Source organism: Cyclopterus lumpus, chromosome 10 (genome assembly GCF_009769545.1).
Source record: "Cyclopterus lumpus isolate fCycLum1 chromosome 10, fCycLum1.pri, whole genome shotgun sequence".
NCBI classification, from domain to species: Eukaryota; Metazoa; Chordata; class Actinopteri; order Perciformes; family Cyclopteridae; genus Cyclopterus; species Cyclopterus lumpus.
In genome coordinates, this window is record NC_046975.1 from 20246000 (window position 1) to 20266759 (window position 20760).

A 20760-nucleotide genomic window follows, 5' to 3' on the forward strand; every position below is an offset into this window, starting at 1 on the left:
TTTTCTCCGCATATAAATAACCATATCAAAGAGCAAAATGCCTGTTGAATCACTTCTGTGACCGAATAGTGTGTGTGTGTGTGTGTGTGTGTGTGTGTGTGTTTGTGTGCGCGTGCTAATTGCTGTTGAGAATTCCTACATTTGCACTTGTGCTCTTCGTATTTCTTACAAGTATTTTTCTTGAATGTTTATCCAAGCACAAGATCAAAAATGTGGCGTCGCCGTATTCAGCTCCAGACTCACAGCCGAACCCACTTCAGATCTGACAGATCAAGGCCTAAAACTTCCGACATAATCTGAGCTCAAAATAAATTAAAGTCTGCGAAGAGGCGCTGCGGAGGCAGCTCAACTGACTGGCTGACTGACTCCCAAACGCTGCAGCGGTTCAGCTTTTTGGATGGATATATTTCTGCAATAGAGTCATACTTTCCAGTGAAAACGAAGTGCCTTCACCCCATCAGATATGCTCACAGCTGTGTCACGTATACGTGTGCTGTTGTTCAGGGATCAATGCGGACATTGTGGTACATTTTGGATGATGATTTTGTTTTTTAATGCGTGTTCATGTGTTATTCAAACAGCTCACATGGAAAGGATTCAGTTTTGTCTAAAGGTTTGAATCATTCACATTTTTTTCATCCATTCCATTTCTTTTACTAATTACTGCATTGAAATCGCTGAAATGTAGATGATGCATCAGCATCTTCTACATTTAAAAAACAAAAATGCATTTAAAGATGTTGCCTGGAGTGAAACGTCTAAAATATTGACCTAATAAGCAGAAGGTTGCTACACTACACACAGTAGCCATCACATGTAAAGCCCCCCACAGTAAGGCAGGCCTAAATAGATCATTTTACGGAAACCTCCAACAATCTCAGACGGCTTCAGAGAGAGGAACGCAACACAAAGGAGCAGGCGGATAATCAGACAGACGGGCTTCTACTGACACGCCTGAGCGGTGCATGAATGTTTTCTTGACAAATAAAAAACACTGCGCCCGGACCAATTTCAGGCCCCCTGCACCAGTTTGAGGAATCAATACCAGGCAATGGAGCAGGTTGGGGCTGGGATCGATATCTGATGATACAATCATATCTTACTTCTTGACACTGTCTTAGAGGCAACTGGGGAGGACGAGCTGTTGGCGGTTTGACGATAGCAGGCATGAAAAATAAAGGTTTGATCGTTGAAGAGACGATTTATGTTTTTAAAAAAAAATGCATCGAAAAGTAACTGAAGAATCTCATTTCTGGAGGATTTTCGTCTGCAGATTCGTATTGTCATGTTTTTAGACTTTTTGCCTCTTCGTAGACCAGCGTGAGTAGCAATAGTTTTGGAAATGATAGGAGGCAATTTCATTTCAATAAAAATAAGAGACAAAGGAACGACAGAAAACTGCAGTTAACGTTGTCTGGATGTCAAATCCGAGTAAGATCTAGTTCCCATCATAAAATATATCTTCATGCGAGCTTGTTACTAATTGCAGTGGCTTTAATATCAAACTTTTTCTTTGAAAAGCCTTGTCGGGATGTTCTATCCTCAACCCCTGCAAGTTATATTTCCTATTTATTTCTTGTCATCTTGTTCTCAGCTCCACTGAAACACGGCGGTGCCTCGCAGGACAGGCTCGGGCCGCGGCCGATGACGGATGAATGAAGAGGGGTTCAATCTCGGGCCCGCTGGATGGTTCTGCACACGCAGCAAAAAGCACTCAGTGATGTCAGGGTGGTTTCACAACGAGCCGGTGGTCACACAAACGCACGCTCAATCATACATGGACACGCTGCTCAGATGCGAAGGGAGTGGGGGGGGGGGGGGGGGCAGACACATAGCCGGGAGGGGCAGGGAGTCACTTATTCTACACAACGTAATATGATATTGGATAATAACTACGCGGAGTAAGAGCGACATGACCTGCGTGCTGGAGACGCGGACCCGTTTCACTCACACCTGCCCTGCTGCTGATTGCTCATACTCTATAATGAGCATACGTCGGGGCTGGCTTCAATGGCGTTTTGAGGGTTAACGGCGCTTATATGTGAAGCCTTGAAAACAATAAGCCTCCCATGTGATTTAACAGTATATCCTAGGATTTAAAACTTGGGCTCTTTAAAGTTGTATGGAGAAGCCCTTAAACCTCACCACACCCCAGAGAGGGAAGCTGCTTTCTTTATAGTCTTGCATTGACTTCCATGGACTCCCGACTCCCCCCCCCCCCCCAAAAAAAAAAACATAGTGCCTTCGCTTTCAATGGGCTTGGCTTACTACAGTGTATAGCCAACGCAAAATTATTGCTGGAAGAAAACAGCAGAAGGCAATTAAAATCCCGGTTAGGCTGATCATTCCAGTCTTGATTAAGAGGGTCAACGGGGGCAGCCTCCTTCTTTTCATGTCCACAGTGTTCATTTATCCTTTTTTTAATTACAATGATGAAAAGCACACAGGTTACATTCTCTTATCATTAGTCGGTGGCTGCTTAACTTTAGGAAACTAATGAGCTCTGTGTGTGTGTGTGTGTGTGTGTGTGCGCGCAGGTAGGAGAGAGTGTGCATATGATGACATCGCTGGCCCATTCTTACACTGGCACTGATAGCATCAACAATTAAAAATGGCTGCCTGAAAGTTTACATCGAAAGACAGGCGAGTGAGTTTTGGCAGGAGCGATGTTGCGCTGGAGGTTTGAATCCAAATGTGAATACAAAATAATCCCATTTGTTCGAGTGGTGTCAGATGTTCTGGTCCGCAGACTGCGTGTGTACCTAATGAAGTGTGCACGCACACGCCGCACACCGCGGTCGGTTCCATTGCGCTCATGCTGCCATTTTCTTCCGGCCAAGACCCTGCATGGTTTTCATTTCCACGTATCGTTCAAAAACTCGGCCTTTTTTCTCTCCCGACATTTGCCAAAATGCTTTCAACTCCTCCACACCGTCTTCGGAGGAGCAAATCCTCCGCCACAGCGTATATATTACTTTTTTTTTCCGATGGACGATAACCCTGAAAAATGATTTCTCCAACGCCGCCTCGTCGCAGGACGAAGGCCTGAGGCGAAAATTCGAGCCGCGTAATAATCAACGGTGTTGATCATTATTATGCATTCCGGGGTAAAAAAATTAAAAATTGTGAATGTGTTGCTAACATTAAGCACAGCATTTGCCTCCCCCCCCCCCCCCCCCCCCCACACCGCTTTTGAACTGTTGACAGTCACACTGGAAACACACACACCGGCACAAACACACACATCAACAGAGGGCGGCTGAGCAGTGATCCGCTGTTTGCTGACCAAATGACTGTCACCCTTTGTGTGGGTAGGAGGAGGAGGAGGAGGAGGAGGAGGAGGAGGAGGAGGAGGAGGAGGAGGAGGAACGTGGTGTGAGTGCATTTTCCGCTGTTATTTGTCACTATACAGTTGTCACTCAAGGCACAAGTTAGTCTTTGAGGCTAATTGCAGCTAACTCCTCAGAACCTCACCGCAAGCCCCATACCACCCCCCGTCTCATTCCCACATTCCTACCGCCCCTCTTCCCCTCACCACTCCCACATCCACCCTGCACAGCCCCCCATCTCGAGCCCACCCTCACCTCCTCAATCCACTCTTGGATCATTTCAATTTGCATCCCAACTGGCCCCGGGATTCCCTAGCCCTGTTAAAAGGCAGGCTATTTGTTGTGCTCCGCGGTTAATGCCGCGCAGAGCTTTAAATACCCATATCAAATCTTGGAGGCTCAACAGATTCAGTTTTGCAAACCTGTATCGAACAGAGGTTCAATCCGTCAGCTTAGAAGTGTACACTCCTTAAGTTGTGTGATAAGGTAAAACCAATCACTGGATTAGGCTCTCTCTGTCAGCGATGGTGTATTTTCAGTGCACAGCGTTGCTTTGCTGAAACAGGATAAGCTGATGGAGTAACATTATGGTGCTTGAGATTTCTTTTTTTTCAATAGGAATATGCTATTAATGGATTCCGAAGCCAGTGTACGATGCTGCTGTTGCAGCTGTGGATAATGCATTAGCTTGTGAGAAGCAGTTGGTGCGGGAAACCATGAGCAGTCAATCTGTCAAAAAAACAAAAAAAAACAGCACATTTGATTGTTTTTATCATGCAAATCCAGCCCGCTATACCCGATGAGACTGATTGAGGTCTTAAAGTAGGATTGCGGTGTTTATTCTCATAGAGCTTCTCGCAAACAAACCTCAGCTTTTAGATTCACGAGCGTCATTTTGCACAGCTTACGGCGAATTGATAACTCAAGAAAAGAGGGGAGAGAGAATGTTGAGAGTCTGCTGCTTCTCGCGGTTACTCTGCCATGTTCCATCTGGTTTTGGTGGAGATGTGGGAGGTTTTTTTTTTTGGTACACGGCGAGCTCGAGTGAAAATTCATGGCAGGTACATAAATAATCACTCGGCTATATATAAATATAGGCTACAACTACTGCTTTTGGTCAGAGTGTTGCAAGACTGTCTTGGATGACATTTGAGAGAAACGCTGAGCCCATCCGCAAAAAACTGCAAAGTACAAACCCAAACGTCCTCTCTCCCTTTGCTCTCGCATGAAGCTGGGTTTCCACTTCGTCCTGCCAACAAGTGTTCCCTGCGAGCTCCCAAAGTCTGACATTTTTACGCTCGGTCGAACTCACACTTCAAGACTTGAGGCATCGTTTGTGGACAGCTACGATCCAACTGTCATTTTCTTTTTTCTTTCTTTTTTTTCTTCCCCCTGTTGGTTTTTGCGTGAATGCGAAGAGATCAGTGCGGTGATTGGTGATGAAAACCTCTCGCAGCGCTTTTGACGACTCGAGTGAGAAAACTTGAGGCCGGCTCATGTGAGTTTTTCTGGGCCCGTGGAGTGCCAGAGCACAGCAGGGTTTGACCACGAATTTGCATGCAGTTGTCTTAAAACCTCAGCATGTAATGCACAAATTACTGGACTCACAGGGAATACACATTTCTTTTCTTTCTTTTTTTCCAAAGGAGAAAGACAGACACATGGTTGACTGTTTGAAGTGGGAGTTTAGATCATTTTTTATCACTAATGAGACTTTCTTATCTCTGTGACAGGCAGTACAAGGTACTTGTGCCAAATTAGTACGTGAGTGTGTGTGTGTGTGTGTGTGTGTGTGTGTGTGTGCGTGAGAGAGACCCTGTCAAAGCACTATTTATCTACACCATGTGTTTCTTATAAAAATCAATTCACTTTGTTCAAGAAATGACGTAATTAAAAATGTGAAAACAGTGCTGTAAATATGACAACACTGCAATGAGTGATTAGTGAAAGCAGTCATTTAGTCTAGCCGTGACAAATTACAATATATTTTATTAATTGACGTTTTGAGAAGCTTGAGAAGCCGAATCTTAATGGGTAATAAACTGTCGACATATAAAATATCATAAGGATGTGTTTCCAAATAATCTAATTGTAGGCGGCAGCTTGTAAAACTTTGGCCACATAAAACTTAAAAATGTAATTATCGGTTTTGCACAATGAAAACAAAAAAAACAAAACACACATGCAATCAAAAACTGTTAATGCATTAAAAATGATCCCACGGTCGTGAACGGAAATAAACATTGTATAACATAATGGGATAAATGTTTGTTCAATTGTTAAGTCCAGACGTAGCTAAGGATGCCGTTATGATAAGGACGAGTCCCAGCTGGAAGTTGCTCCCCATCTCCTCCTCTAAAGTCTCCTTGTAGCAGCTGGTGGTCTAAGTAATATCCTTCCAACTGGTCCACCCAGCATGCTGCCTCAGGTTAAATGGACACAGAAACTGAAAGAAGAGTGTCCATTCCTGGCCATTAGCCGGTTGCTATGCTAATCCAGGGATTACATGAAATACATTTCCCCCACTTAAGGTTTTCCCAGAATTCACAGACTAGTAACACGCTCCCAGAGAATCTATATCCCACAGGTATGCATTAATCTTTCATGTGCCTGGAGTCAGAAGGGGGCCTGATGTCCAGTCGTCACATGTGATCGTCGTAGTATTTGGATTACATTCAGTAACAACATGTTTAACATTCAATTCCTAAGATTTATTTGTGTTTGTCTGTCTGCAATAACTGCACCGTTGTTTGGGAAAGACTGTGGCCGCCGCGAACACACGTTGGGCGAGTGATATTTAAGGTCACCCACCATGAAAAAATATCTGGTTCACTGAAAGTGATGCGTTTTATGTCACTGTAATTTCATCATTCTGTAAATTGATGACAAAAGCCGAAAGGAAGAAAGAAAAAAAGAAAGAAACCATATACAGGAGATAACACATATTGGTCACAGTTTGGCTGATTGAAGTGCCAAAACCCCCCAAAAAAGGCTCCACCTTTACAAATTTCTCTAACTAAGACTTTAACTCAGATATTATCATCAGACTGGCCAAACTTCCAATTTTATCACCGGTAAAAAATTGCTCGCAAAAGTGGTAAAATATTGCACTATGAACACACTGCATCTAACTAATGGTATACAGTAATACTTAAGTATCACTTTAGTTTAGGATATTTTACCCAGCGGTAAACAACAAAGGGGGAACCACCTCGGTGCGATTGCTCCCGCCTAAGGCCTGTTATCATGTGCTTGCAAAGCAATGTTTTTACCTCGAATACAACAATGGGACAGCCCGTCCTAAAGAGAGCGCCGAACCCTTGAGCCACTCCAACACCTGGCGATGTTCCTCAAACAGCATGGGGAAGGCAGGTTGATACTCAACCCAACAAGAGTGGCTCCAGGCTCAGGATGAGCTGCTGTGCAGAGATAAGATGTCTGGTTTCAGCTCATGCTCCGGGGCACATTTTCTCAATTTTTGCCAGCCAGTCTCATTTTAGGGCAAATTCCTGAAAAAATGAGACCACAAAATTCAAAAGTGCAGATCGGCGGAAGTTCTGTTGAAACTAAAACGACTGCCATAAATATATTAATATCTTTTGGAGAAAGTAACGTTATTCATAGAAAACATGGTGGTCATAAACCCAAGTGGGGAGATGGTCTTATTATTGATCTGCTGACCCCACCACTGTTCAGTCCAGCTAAGAGCTAATGTTGACCCAGGACTAAAGATCTATATGGACAGTGCTTCTGTCAGTGTAGCATAAAGGATGGGTAAGCAAAATCCAAACATTTGCTTTTGGGTTTCACGCGCAAAGAATAACTCTAAACTCGCCAATAGATGACAAGCACAATGCGTGATGTTTACTGTCTAACTAAGGCGGGGTCTGTGTTTTCACAATCTCCAAATAAACACGCGGCGCATAAAGGCACAGTAACAAACACACCGAGAAGAATTATGTCATACGATCCCGGCAGCGATAGTTGTGTTCAATAGAGGCTTTGAGGTTTTAATCACGCAGGTCGTGTGAAGTGTTTTCTGTGCAAAACAAAAAAGTCCTGAGGTTCATTTGGAGTGTGTGCACATAATATTTAATCTTTCACAACTCTACGACAAGTTTCAGCTTGAAAGGTTATCTTGGAAACCTGCTATTGATATTTAGCCAGCAGACAAAATGATCAGCCAGGTTCATTGTTAACATGTGACTAATTATGCACCTCCAGAATGCATGCTAGCATGATTTATGAATTGAGCTAAGAAGCCGACATTATCCAAACACAAAGATCCTTCTGAAGCAGGATCCAGACCCTCGAGCTGATACATGTATCACCTGGAAGACACACTATTCTTCTAATATCGTTAATGATGGAACGCTTGGTTAAAATATAATAGAAATAACATAAAACATATATTTTATAACAAATTAAACGTACAACACACTCCCATCGTCCACAGCTTGAGCTTCTTGATCTCACCTGAGACAGGTGTTATATAGGGCCTCTCACTTCCTGGTCTTTGAAATTATGAGTTTGATGTTTCAAAAAAATGTCAGCATAATATTCCCGTAATTAGATTATGATAATTTGCATATAGAGATAGCACCACCGATCGCAGCAGCACATCTCCAGCAGTGACATGAAGGACAAATGACTTCAGGAAATATTCTTCAACCAAGCTGAATATTAAAATCAATCCATTTCTCAGCAAACAAAAGCTCATGTCAATCTAATGTAGATCGAGGCGGCAACCTCCGGTTCTGAAAAGTGAAACCAATGCAGAAGTGTCTTATACTTGCATTCTTTCTAATGGCCATCAGGGGGCGACTCCTCTGGTTGACAAATTGACCATACTTCTTATTTGATTTAGTGAACATTACAAACATTTATGGTCTCAATCACTAGTTTAAACCAGATTGTAATTTAATAAATGAACATTTGCTGTATTGAAGAAGACTTTAGAGTAATAAAGACAATAAAGCAGGATATGCTTTAGGACGTGTCAACCTCCTGATTGACCGGTCTGGGAGTTGTCCGTGTTTTTCGCATAAGACTTTTTTTTTTTTTACCTAAATCAAAACTGCAAAACAAGATGACAATGGCCAAAATGCTGAGGATTCAAAATAGCAGCCCACAAACCAATGTGTGCCCTTGCGTTGACTGCATCCAGTTTTTGTATACAGTGTATGCATTGATCCAATTTCTGTTAAATATGAGAAGATAGTTCCAGTGAGAGCTGTGCCTCATAACACAGACAGTACAGTAAGACGATTACTAGAGAGTATCTTAAAAACTTCTGAACGCAATTCGATTGACTGCCAGCACATCTGGACGACAAGTATAAAACCTCATCCAACTGGCGCTCCCACCAGGTTGACATGAATTCCAAAAATTAAAGATATGTCTGCGCGAATGTGGATCAAATACCGCAGTCAGTACGGGGCCCAGGTGAGCCAACTGTCAGCATGATGAGGTCACTGTGCTCCCTTCTTGTGCCGTGTTATACTTTAGTGTCAACACAGTTCAATCAAAACCGCTCTGTGGGACTGTCATCGGCATTCTCGACGGGGAATATATTTTTAGACGCGTGTGCGTGCAGTTGTGTGCACATATCCGCGCACGCACACGGCTGCCACCGATTATGCACATACATGATCCCCTGGAGGAAGACAATAATATTGGCATTAAACACCTCAAGATTCTGCCGGTTTTTAATATATCTTAAATTATGTCAGGAAAAACACTGGAACATCGCATCAAAGCCACAGTCAGTGTATAATGCTATCTCATAAAGCTACAGATCTCTCGAACAACATTGACATAGGGGGAGCAGGCAAACAAATGTCAGTCCCTATAACATATGAAATGCTTAACGTAACCAATTTTCTCCTGTCAATCAACCTGGAAATAATGACAGCGGGCTGAGAATCAATACGCCACAATTGAATTTTTTTTTTCGACACTCAAACGTGTCCCATTCGCCGTCATGAAAGACTGTCAAATGTCATGTGTTGCGGGGTGGAGTTTAAAGATTTATTTTTATTTCCACCACGGCAGTCTATTAGCAACAACGGGGGGGGGGGTATCAAGCCTCTTGTGCTTGTTTTGCCAGAGAGTGCCCACGGACAACGCAAGATAAGCACGTGCACTAACTGCTCCTAGCTAATTAATATGCACGCATTGCAACTCACAGCAGCCTATGACGCACATGTAAGGGGCTGACGGGAGATTTACAATGCCTTCCATGAAATTGTCAGAAAAAATACTTGATTATTCTATTTTAGGACGAACATTTTATGTTCCATACTAGTGCATTTTAGTGGAAAAGACAAATGTTGAGAGCACTTTCTATAGCACACAACATGTTGCTCTATTTCTAGTTATTTCCTTCAAGTACTGAATGTTCCCATGACCTCTTCCTGGAATGACACAACGAGATTGTCTCTACTGTTAACCGCCACTGTAGCGGAAAATAATAGAGGGTGAAGCTACTGAGCACTGCGGTCTTTGTCTATCACCTCATTTACAATACGGTGCCCTCTGCCTCACATAATCAATTAAAAGACGGCGGGGCTGAAGAGGCACCCTACCAGTCACAGAAGTTTACATCAAAAGGAAGAGATGCTTTTGAAGACTTGCCTCATCCTTGAGAGTCTTCTCCGAGAATGCAAGGACAGATTTAGTCACTGATAGATGTGGTTCTGGCCTCCTTCAAGGTCTCGCCTAAAACATATCAGATTGCAGTGCTGCATTGTCGTACAGTATTTTACTGCTGGGCTTTCTGTGAAGAAGAAAAAGAAGAAAAAAATCACTGGCCAGCAAAAGTCTTCCCTTGAGGGGACACTGCAGTTATTAAATATGAATTATTTTAGTTAGTATTTCTTTGTGGCATAAAATGTGTCACAAAATGACCTCCTTTTTTTGCTGTTAAACATACACTATAACCTTGTTGCCTGATAGGATCCTGCAACAAAGCTCATTGACAGGAGGTTCAATAAAAAACAGGATTATACTGAGTAAGATAATGTAAATTGTAACTCTGTCTTCATCCCACATTGGCCCCATTTCACTGTCATCTTTAGCCACGTCTAGGTGAGCCAGCTAACATCTCACAACAGACTGAAGCCGTGGGGACAGAGGGGAAGGGGCTGCCTCCGAAATAAGGGCCGTTTAATGGTCTAACAGCTGTGCCGGTAGTATTGATTACCAGGCACTGTGAATGGGCCTGAACAATTTTTTTATGAAGTGAGGAATTCTGGGTCTGTATGGCTGGCGCCAAATGGGAACGACCACAGGCCGATCTATGTGGCCCACTGGCAGTTGAGGAGATTTCGATGCGTCCTGTTCACATCCATTTGCCAACAGACGCCATTATTTGATATGCACTCAGCAATAAAACGGTCCGATCTCACTGCAACCAGATATATTGTTAATGGCCAGCGCTTTAAATGTCATCTCTCTATAGTGCTGGGAGTTGTCACAGGACTTTGTTAGAGCAGAGAAATTGATAACTCAATAAAATCTAAGACATTAATGTTGTAAATCATACATCTAGGCAGCTGCATGAGTGAAACTAAAATAATGATGATTCACGAGTGAACACACTGCAAAAAGAATAGTCCATACTTTCCTGACATTTAGTCTTAGTCCTGTGATCTGACATCTATGCGTTGCAGAGTTTATATTCTTCAATTCATCACACCTCTATTTGGCGTTACAATCTAGAAGATCTCCGGCTCTATGGTGATAATTGGTTAATTGCGAGTGTCTTTTTGGATCTCAATGCACAGAGATCCAAAAAATCTTGTGAATTCCTGGGAAAGTCTTACAATAAAGATAAGGTTCGGTGAAAACCAGATTTCCCTTAAAGAGGCTAATTGAAAGGTCATTTTCAGACAACAGGACCATACTGCAGATGGATATTTTTTGCAGTGTACGCAATGGATGGTCTTGGTTCCCAGAGACGCTTGTGGTCATCAGAACAGGTGGCCTGAAGCAGATTTTTGGCCAGAAGACAGACCAAATTGAGAGCTTGGGAGCACAGGTGTAAGAGTAATCCAATCCATTTAGAACAGAAGATAATCATCCTTTTATAGAAGCCTGCTCGAGTGCAAACGTGTCCAGCATTCATTTATAATGTATGAGAAACTATGTCTGAGCCATAATAATTCAACCCCATCCCTTTTGACTGACTCAATGTGTGTGTTATGAGTGTGTGTGTGTGTGTGTGTGTGTGTGTGTGTGTGTGTGTGCGTATGTGTGTGCGCGCGAGTTGGTGGGCGGATGTGTTTACCAGTGTCTCAGGGTGTGTGTCTGTGTGTGTGTGTGTGTGCGGCAGTGTTGATGACACAATAGCGTGGCTGGCGTCTGGCTCAAGCTGAGTTATGCCGAAGTTGTTGGTTGTTTTGCTGATCCCTCTCTGTCAGTGTCACAAGAAGCATCATCAATCATGAGAGACCCCCCCCCCCCTTACTGGTCTCTGTGTCGGCTCAACAAGCCCAGATCAGTATAGGGAGCATTACTATATACAGTACACATGATGTCAGTCCTAAAGGAAACGCAAACCAGACCATAGACGATGCCTCATAATAGCTCATGGTCACTTGAGGCTGTCAATACCAGACATGGAAAATTAACAGTGTGACATGGACACATGTCTGTAATCCAAGTTTTACTCAAGCTGTCTCTTTTATGTTTCTGACTTTATTTTCTGTAAATGACATTAGAAGAGCACTGATTTAGCATTGCACTTCTATAATATTGTTTTATAATACTCCCAGCAATTTGCTTTCAGGACCCTCTTCTGCTCAAGAGTGTCATACTTGTCTTGCCAGGCCTGGTTGCTCTGGCTGAGCAGCTGGCTTTGGGACTCAAGTTTCTCAGTGAGACTGTGGATCTTCTTCTCCAGTTGGCTTCAGCTCACCTGAGGCTCAACTTTCAGTGTCTCTGAGCTCTTTTTTTTCCAGGTCTTCGCTTGTCTTCTGCTCAAGATCCTCGTTGCTCTGGCTTTGGGACTCAAGTTTCTCAGAGAGATGTTCGTTCTCTTCCTTGAGATCAAGAATCGTCTTGTCCTTCTGCCGGAGCCGCTTCTTGAGATTCTGGATCTCATTGTCAGAACTAAAAAAAATCCATTTCTGAGATCCTGGGCGGTCCTGAGGTTGACCTTGAGGACGGCCTTGAGGACAGTACTCACCTTGAGGACGTTCCTGGGGACGGCCTTGTGGACGGCCTTGTGGATGGCCTTGTGGACGGCCTTGTGGACGGCCTTGTGGACGGCCTTGTGGACGGCCTTGTGGATGGCCTTGTGGACGGCCTTGTGGACGGCCTTGTGGACGGCCTTGTGGATGGCCTTGTGGACGGCCTTGTGGACGGCCTTATGGACGGCCTTGTGGATGGCCTTGTGGTCGACCTTGAGGACGGCCCTGAAGACGTTCCTGGGGACGGCCTTGAGGGCAGCAACCTCCGTATCTTTGGGTATTTCCTCGATCCATGTAGCAGAGTGGAGAGGTGGGGAGATATATATGTATCGTGAAGATCTTTGTGGTGCGTTTATTTAAAATACGTTTGTGGTCTATTAATGACGTTGGCGGTAGTAATCAAAAGGCAAACTTTAAGTGGGGCGGAGCATTCCATCAATCACATTACAAGACTTGATCACATGATCACTCACTTGATTCACATCACTTGAAGCCATCCCCACAGAAACAACAATGACTACAAACCAAGATGGCATCCTGTAAAAGACTACAAAGCCCAGAAAGTCAGCAGGACTGTCAGAACAAAGGCTGCTGCCCAGCTGAAACTTATGAGCTGATTGATCCAGTGAGGGAGAAGATATATATATATATATATATATATATATATATATATATATATATATATATATATATATATATATATATATATATATATATATATCTTCTCCCTCACTGGATATTATTTGAATGTATTTATATTATTATTTAATGTAATACTGATACATTCACATTATAAAAATGTTTACTCATTTTTTAATATTACAATTATTAAGAATATATTATTTTTATTACAATGACTAATACATTACCCGTATTAACATTTTTACTGATATCTAAATATTATTAAAATCAATATAATTATTAATAAATTAACATTATTCACAATATAAAAAAATTATAAGCAGCAAACCAAAAGGGCACTAACATATGGGATAACATTATAAATGACCACTTTTTCAGTCATGTTTTTAGCAGCTCAAACACAATGCAGACCAACTTTAAAACACCCCACTAACGTTTTCAGAAGCACAAAACAATGTTCCACTGCTGCAAAAACTTGGTTAACATTGGTTTGTTAACTAACAATAATTAAACAGGTCTTACTTTTGGGAAAGCGGCAGCCCCTGTAACATGTGGCAGAAGACGTCCATGTGGCACAAAATGCTAAAATTCATAAATTTCATGCATCTGATAAAATATAATTAAAGTATACTCAGTGGATTTTATTCAAACAAAAATTAGGTAAAATGTAATTAATAAATAAACAACATTTCTTGAATTCAGCTCAATATAATTAAAAACTGTACATAGTCTTTTTTATTAACTCAAGGTTGCTATTATTTATTTAGTAGATATCAATAAACCCGAATCACAGTTATTACAGCGTAGCAGATTAAAAGATTGAGGAAAAAAAGTTTGGGGTTTCCAACCAAAAAATCATTGCGTCATTTGACCACCAAAATGCATATACACATAAATCAGTACTCAAGCACTCTCCAATTGATTGATACGTCTGCATAAAAAACGTGATCAGAAAAGAGTTTGGGAAAGTCAAGCGGTTCACATGACCTGGGCCAGTTACCCCGTCTGTACCACACCAGGTGTACTGTCAGCTATTGCGACTGACATTTGTTATCTGTTAAAAAAAACATCTGGTTTCAGTATATCCACTCTCAGAAGAAGAGATTGAGACCAAGTGATAGTTGAGGGTAGTGAGAGGTCGAGGGGCAGAGTTTGGTTTACCCAACTGAAACTTTAACCAATTTAGATTTTTTTCTTTCTTTTTTCGGAGGGGCTTATGTCATGTTTTCGTCTTCGCCGCAAACTTCTGCCTCCCAATAAACCATTTTTCATACCCCCGTGTCTACGGAGAAACCGCACCAGTGCATTGCTGTGAAATGAGTCGTCATATCGGCCGCGCTTGACGGGGGAAAGCTCTCCTCCCCTCGGCGCACGAGGAGCACCGCTCTCTCTCTCTCTGGTCTCTGCCACCGGAGTGGAGGCTGTTGACAGAAGTAGAGACAGGCAAACACATGTTCCCAAAACACAGGAGGGGAGGGTCTTCTGGTTTTCAAAGAGGCCATTATCGCCGCAGTGTATCGCCACCCCTTCGCTGTTGTTTGAGGAGGGGTTGTCTCGCGGCCTCTGCAACTGTCACAGTCAACCGATTGAAACCATCTTCCACACACACACACACACTTGGACTCCCATGCACAGGACACACACACACACACACACACACACACGCGCGCGCGTTAAGATCATACTGTACACAGAATTTAAAAGCAGCAGATTGCACGTCGCAGAATTAAAGTAGAAGTGATTTGTTAAATGAAAACCACATTTTTGTGAGATAATATCTAATTTTAAATTGGATTACAGTAGTTTGATTGCACTTAATGAAATGTGCATTGGAATGAAGACTGTAGATTGGGGAATGCTCAACTTTTGGAAAAGTGATGAGATTGCATTAACCCAATGAACTATTCTGTAACAAAGATTACCTTAGAAAACCGGTTATTTTCTAAAATAATATGTAATAAGTAAAAAAGTATTCCCCAGATGCTCACCCATCCCCCCAAAGCTGCTGCACACATGCACCAAGCTCTGATGTCACACACACACACACACACACACACAGGGGCTTGTTACCACAAAATGACAAACTAAATATCTGGGGATGGTGATATCATACTGCTAGGCCTCATTACCATAGTCTGAAGCACAACTGTAGTTTCAAAGACTCCAAATCCCATCTCAGTTGATCTGCCAATATGCGGGAGTCTTTTCCCCCAACTGCCACAGCCATGCCAAAGCAATTTGTTTTGTATATTGCTTTTGGAAGCCAATATGTTTTAATTAAGAGAATACATAAGCGAAAAACAACACCATAAATAATCGTCCCCCACCAATGACAGAGGAATTTTGTCAGATCTTTTTATTCTCAGTCACGGCACTTGATAGACTGCACCGATTTGTCGGAGGAAAGCATGGTTTCTCACACCCAGAGCTAGTTATGTGACCTTGAATTTAGTCTTGAAGTCACTTTTTCATTAATTAAAAAATATTGGGTCCATTATCTGTAAAAAAATAAAATATTTGTGTAGTCTACTTAACACACCGTCGTCTTCCTGGGCTCGCGTTCTTTATAATATTTATATTATATTGTATGCTTGTCTTATTTTCTTTACGGAGACACATTTCTTTGTTTACCTAAAGTATAACATATTATCTAATTGTTGTAATTCATCATATCATTGTTGGTACAAGATCAAACTATACAAATTCAACTTGACTCTATTTCAGATCTTTGATGGAGGGGTGTGGTGGGGGGGGAGGGGGGGGGGGGACTACTTTTGCACATGTCTTTCAGATATTACTGCAGCAGATTTCCTTTTGCTCAGTTCACCACCAAACTCAAACAAATCGGGAGCCCCGCAGAGTTGTGACATGTATCGTTTCCCTTCTAAACGTCGAGGCCTCCACATTTCCATATACACGCAGCGCCGTTTCATCGTGGGCTCATTTTGAAAAGTAAAACAAGCTTCTTCTTCTTCTTCTTTTCCTTTTTTTTTTTTCTTCTTCTGGTGCTACTTTATTCGGCTAAATGGATTTTCCATCTTACTCTTCATACAGAGGGAGTATCTTTCCTCCACTCCCTGTGATGTCAAAGTACAGTCAGTCATACGGAGTGAGAGCTCTGCTGGCACCCATCACATAGACAGTGTCGCCCAAACCCCAAAGGGATTACATGTGTGTGTCCTCTTTGTTCAGAGACATCCAGCGGCATCTGGCAACAGTCTGTCCCCCTTGTGCTACTTTATGTAGACAAGTGTGTTGCGTGAGCAGGTTTCGCAAGGTTCATTTATTAAATTATGTAATGCATCACTGTGATTTGTCTTTGTCTTTTCTTTTCTTTTACTGGGGGGGGGGGGCGTACGGCTGGGAATAAACAAGGCCTTTCATACTTTCAGACAGTGGAAATGGGAAAAAGACATATAGGAGCAGAGAAAAGAGAGAGAGAGAGAGAGAGAGAGAGAGAGCTGGGAGAGAGGGAGTTTGTGAAACAGTGAGAGAGTGATAGAGGGAGATGAAAAAGATGGAAAGACAGGAAAAGGGAGGGGAATGGCCGCCCGCCTGCTCAATCTTCTCCTCCCACAGTATCACCTCGGAGGGAGAAAACAACCTTCTGCCGGGTCGTTTCTCATCATTTGTTCGATTTGTGCTGATCCTACTTTATTTTCATAAAAAAAATAACTCGGAGGAAGTTGCTTTAAGTTTTACACCACCTGCCCTCCCTCCCCGATGAATTTTCCATTGGCAGGCTAAGTTAAGCCCGCTTGCATATTGAAGTTTGTCTTATTCTATATCAAAGGACCTTGCAAACAAATACACATGGCTGAACGAATGGCCGCACGCTAATATGCCAAGTTCGAAACAGAGAAGCAGTTTAACCTCAAAAAGATATATTTTTTAAAAGTTTTAAGCAAGCATTGAGGCTGATTGACTACGATGTTGCCGTGGTTACAGAAATATTATCGATGGAAATCACCAAAAGATATAAAACACTCCCAGAGCCACTATGAACACGGTACTCTGCACTGTCTGCTCTTCTGACACGTCCGGCAATACGAACTATTGACATTAATCTAGAAGGGCAGAGCAAAAAAAAAAAGAAAAAAAAGTGACGTTAACTCATACTTGCAAATTAAATATGACTTGTTAACCACACGTCAGACATTTTACCCGTGTGCATGCTAAACTTTTACAAATTTGACAACCAGGCAGAAACCAATTTTAGACATTTTAATGATATTTGCAGATATGGAAATGCAAAGCGGCTCGCTCAGTGGAGGCTGGCGCACACCGCTGAGGATATTGAAACTACATTAATCACAAAGTGCTACGGGCGTGTGATTGCTATATTTTCTTAATTATATGACACGACATTTTGTTTGTTGTCGCCATTCCTACCGTTTTCATCCGTCATATTTCATCCATCCAAATGGAGAACGATTTGATTGATTTAACCACACGGTGCAGTCTGCTGCATGCGTATAGCCGCCCGGAGCATCGTCCCATTAGTTTGACTTTATTCTTATTCCCATCAGGTCTTTTGACTGTGAATGAGTGTGAGAGGGAGGCCAAGAGGTCACTGGTGACTAATTTTCTGAGCACTCACAGATTGTGTAAGTAATGGAGCACTTATTGCATTCGCTCCCCCATCACTGCAAACAAGCCCCAAAAAAATCCATACAAATTCCCACACGCAAGACAGCGCCTGGGGACGGGAGAAGTGGGCCATCTTTAAGATATAGCGAGCGGCATGGAATCGGTCTAATGTGCAATTTAAAATCAATATCTTTAAAAAAAATGCCTATCTTACCCCACGACAGCATCATCTAAATATCAATAGGGCCTCTCGGTGCTTCAGACACAAGGAGACACAGATCCGAGGTGCTTTGACCAAAGATTTCAGACCGTCTATCCCGAGGAATCGGGTTTCTCACCGCCTCTCTTTCAATTTTAATACAGTGCTGTACTTGCCGCATGAGGTTTAATGAAGTAGCACAGTGTCTGTCAAGCCAGGTGTAGCTTCAATCCTTTCATATTCTAAGTAAATCCCAAAGAAAGGTGTTGAGGATATACCAGTTGAAGAAGACAGGCAGGGAAAGAGGGAACCGGAGGGGGGTGGGCTTGTTCCCCCCCCCCCCCCCCCCCATCTCATCTGCCCAGGGTACTATATTTTTTCCCCCGTTTGTAATACTGTGGATTTGAAAGTAGTGTTATTTCGAACAATGTAGCTTCTGTGCATTTCATGGCGGAATTTACTGGATTTTCTCGAAGATGACCTGCGACTCCGTTTCTCCGACAAAACCCATGTTTCAACAAGGAAACGTACCGTATCATCACTCAAAGAATCAATTGGCAATGTCTCGGACTAGAGTCGGATGGTAAAAAAAAGAAAGAAAGAAAGAAAAGAAATCATCAAATTCAAAGCAAAACAACAACAAAGAAGTTTTTTTTTTCTTCATTGTCAACACAAATCCTTTTTTTTCTCCCTTTCATACATTTTAGCTCTCAGACATTTGGGAAAATAACATTAATCACACAATTAAGAATTAAGGATAGCAACCTTTTTCCCCATTTGTATTATTATATCTGGCCCAAAAGTGAACGGCATGTGACGGGTGGATATATATTTTTTTTTTCAATTCAAATTCATCCAGTCAGGCTTTGGAAATAGTGCTATTTCATAAAGGTAATTAATGGCTTTGTCTTAGCCATGTCTTGTGTTTGCTCATCTGGATTCCATGGACAGGATGAGGCCGTCAGTAGAGGGGGGAGAGGGAGAGAGAGAGAGAGAGAGGGGGGGGGGGTGGGGGGGGGGGGGGGAGAGGGAGAGAAAGGAAGGAGCACACTGAAGCGTGATGGGAAGAAAGGAAGGAAACTGGCACGGACTTAATTTCATCAAAAATAATGAATACACAAAGTAATGCATTTCTGATTTCTGGTATGAATATATACAAATACATTGCATTAATATGTATCAGTCACATTGTCATTGCTGATCTGGAGGCTTTTTTACTATTTCTTCAAGTGATTTCATGAAGCACAACAGTGTGTATAACCCACACTTAAATCCTTTATTTATTTATAAAACCTGCACGCTATCTTCTAAACGATATGCTGTTGTATCAAACACACAGCTGGCTTAATAATAGACTATCTTCAGCCAAGGTCAGGGGGGCTTTAATGGTGACCCCTGGATGACCCTGGCTGCTCTGACCTACTGCTATACCACGGCTGCAAAAATTGATTGGTGCTCTGGTTTGAACAAGACATTTAAGTGTAGTATTGATACCAGATATCATGTCTCTAAAGGTAAAAAATATATATTTTATTGTCTTTGAAAATAGATTTCTGCTTTATTCTCATCAAATGTACGTACAAATAACCAAAACAGGGTGTCTTAAAAAAATGCCTGAAATTATAACCTTGACACCTACATGTCATGATACACATATTTGTTCATAACTGTAATATTTCACACATCATCGGTCATTAAAATCCTGTTAAAATGATAACATAATAAACTGTGTGTTCGGCTCCCGTTAGCGTGACAATAGTTGGCCGCTGGCCAGCGACATGTTTTATTTAATAATGTGGGAATTTTCTACTGTTTTGCTTTCATTACAGTCGAGGAGGCGAAAGCTGAAAACAGAAACAGAAAGCCAGTTGCTTTAAAGCCCAAAACTTTACGGCCCAACAACTGTCAGATGCAATATGAGCATCTGGATTCAAAAAGGGAGTTTTTTTTCTCTTTATAACAGGATGTATGCTTAATGCGGGCGATATTCTTTTTTTTATTTCTTTTTTTTATCTTCCCTCTCTCGAAATGCGTGCTGTCTTTCTTGTATTATGCTATGTTGGAAGTCTACAACTTTACCAGTGACCACCCATTGCAACCCAGGACCGATGCTAGCTCGGGGGTCCAGAGATTTAGGCCGCAAAGGAACTAAAGCCAAAAGCCGCAGGGGAGTATTTCCGCGGCCGGGATGAAAAGTACGGCTCAGGCTCGGGAGTCACAGGGACAAGGGGGGGGGGGGGATTTATTTCTGTCCTCTTGCTCCTGGGCCAGTCCGCATGCCCATGTATCAAAAAAGACCACCGCATCCGAGATGAGCCCTCGTAGGACGGATTCGTGGCAGACGGCCCAACACAGGAGACCCGGGTGATCTCCGGCAGATTTGGTGAAATGGCAAAATGTAAAAGAGTGCTTTTAACGGAGATACATATTTGTCCTTACAAGTGACTGCGTGTGTGTGTGTGTGTGTGTGTGTGTGTGTGTGTGTGTGTGTGTGTGTGTGTGTGTGCAGCGGTAGCACTTTGATTTGTTCCCTGAACCGCTGAAACACTGGACTTGATCATTTTGGGCCAACTGCGTGTTTTCCAGGAACTTTGGAATACAACCACACCACCTTTTTAATCTTAGTATGGGTGTAGTTTTAATACTGTAACGCAGGGGGAGGTGGAGCTGACATGTGGTAGCTTAACCAAAGAGAGGTTTTCTTTGGAAATGTTGAAGTGCCCTCGATTCCTCAGCCTGTTTACAGTAGTTTGGGTGATTCTTTTTTCTCTCCACACCTGCATTTCAAGAAGTCCCGCCCACTCCT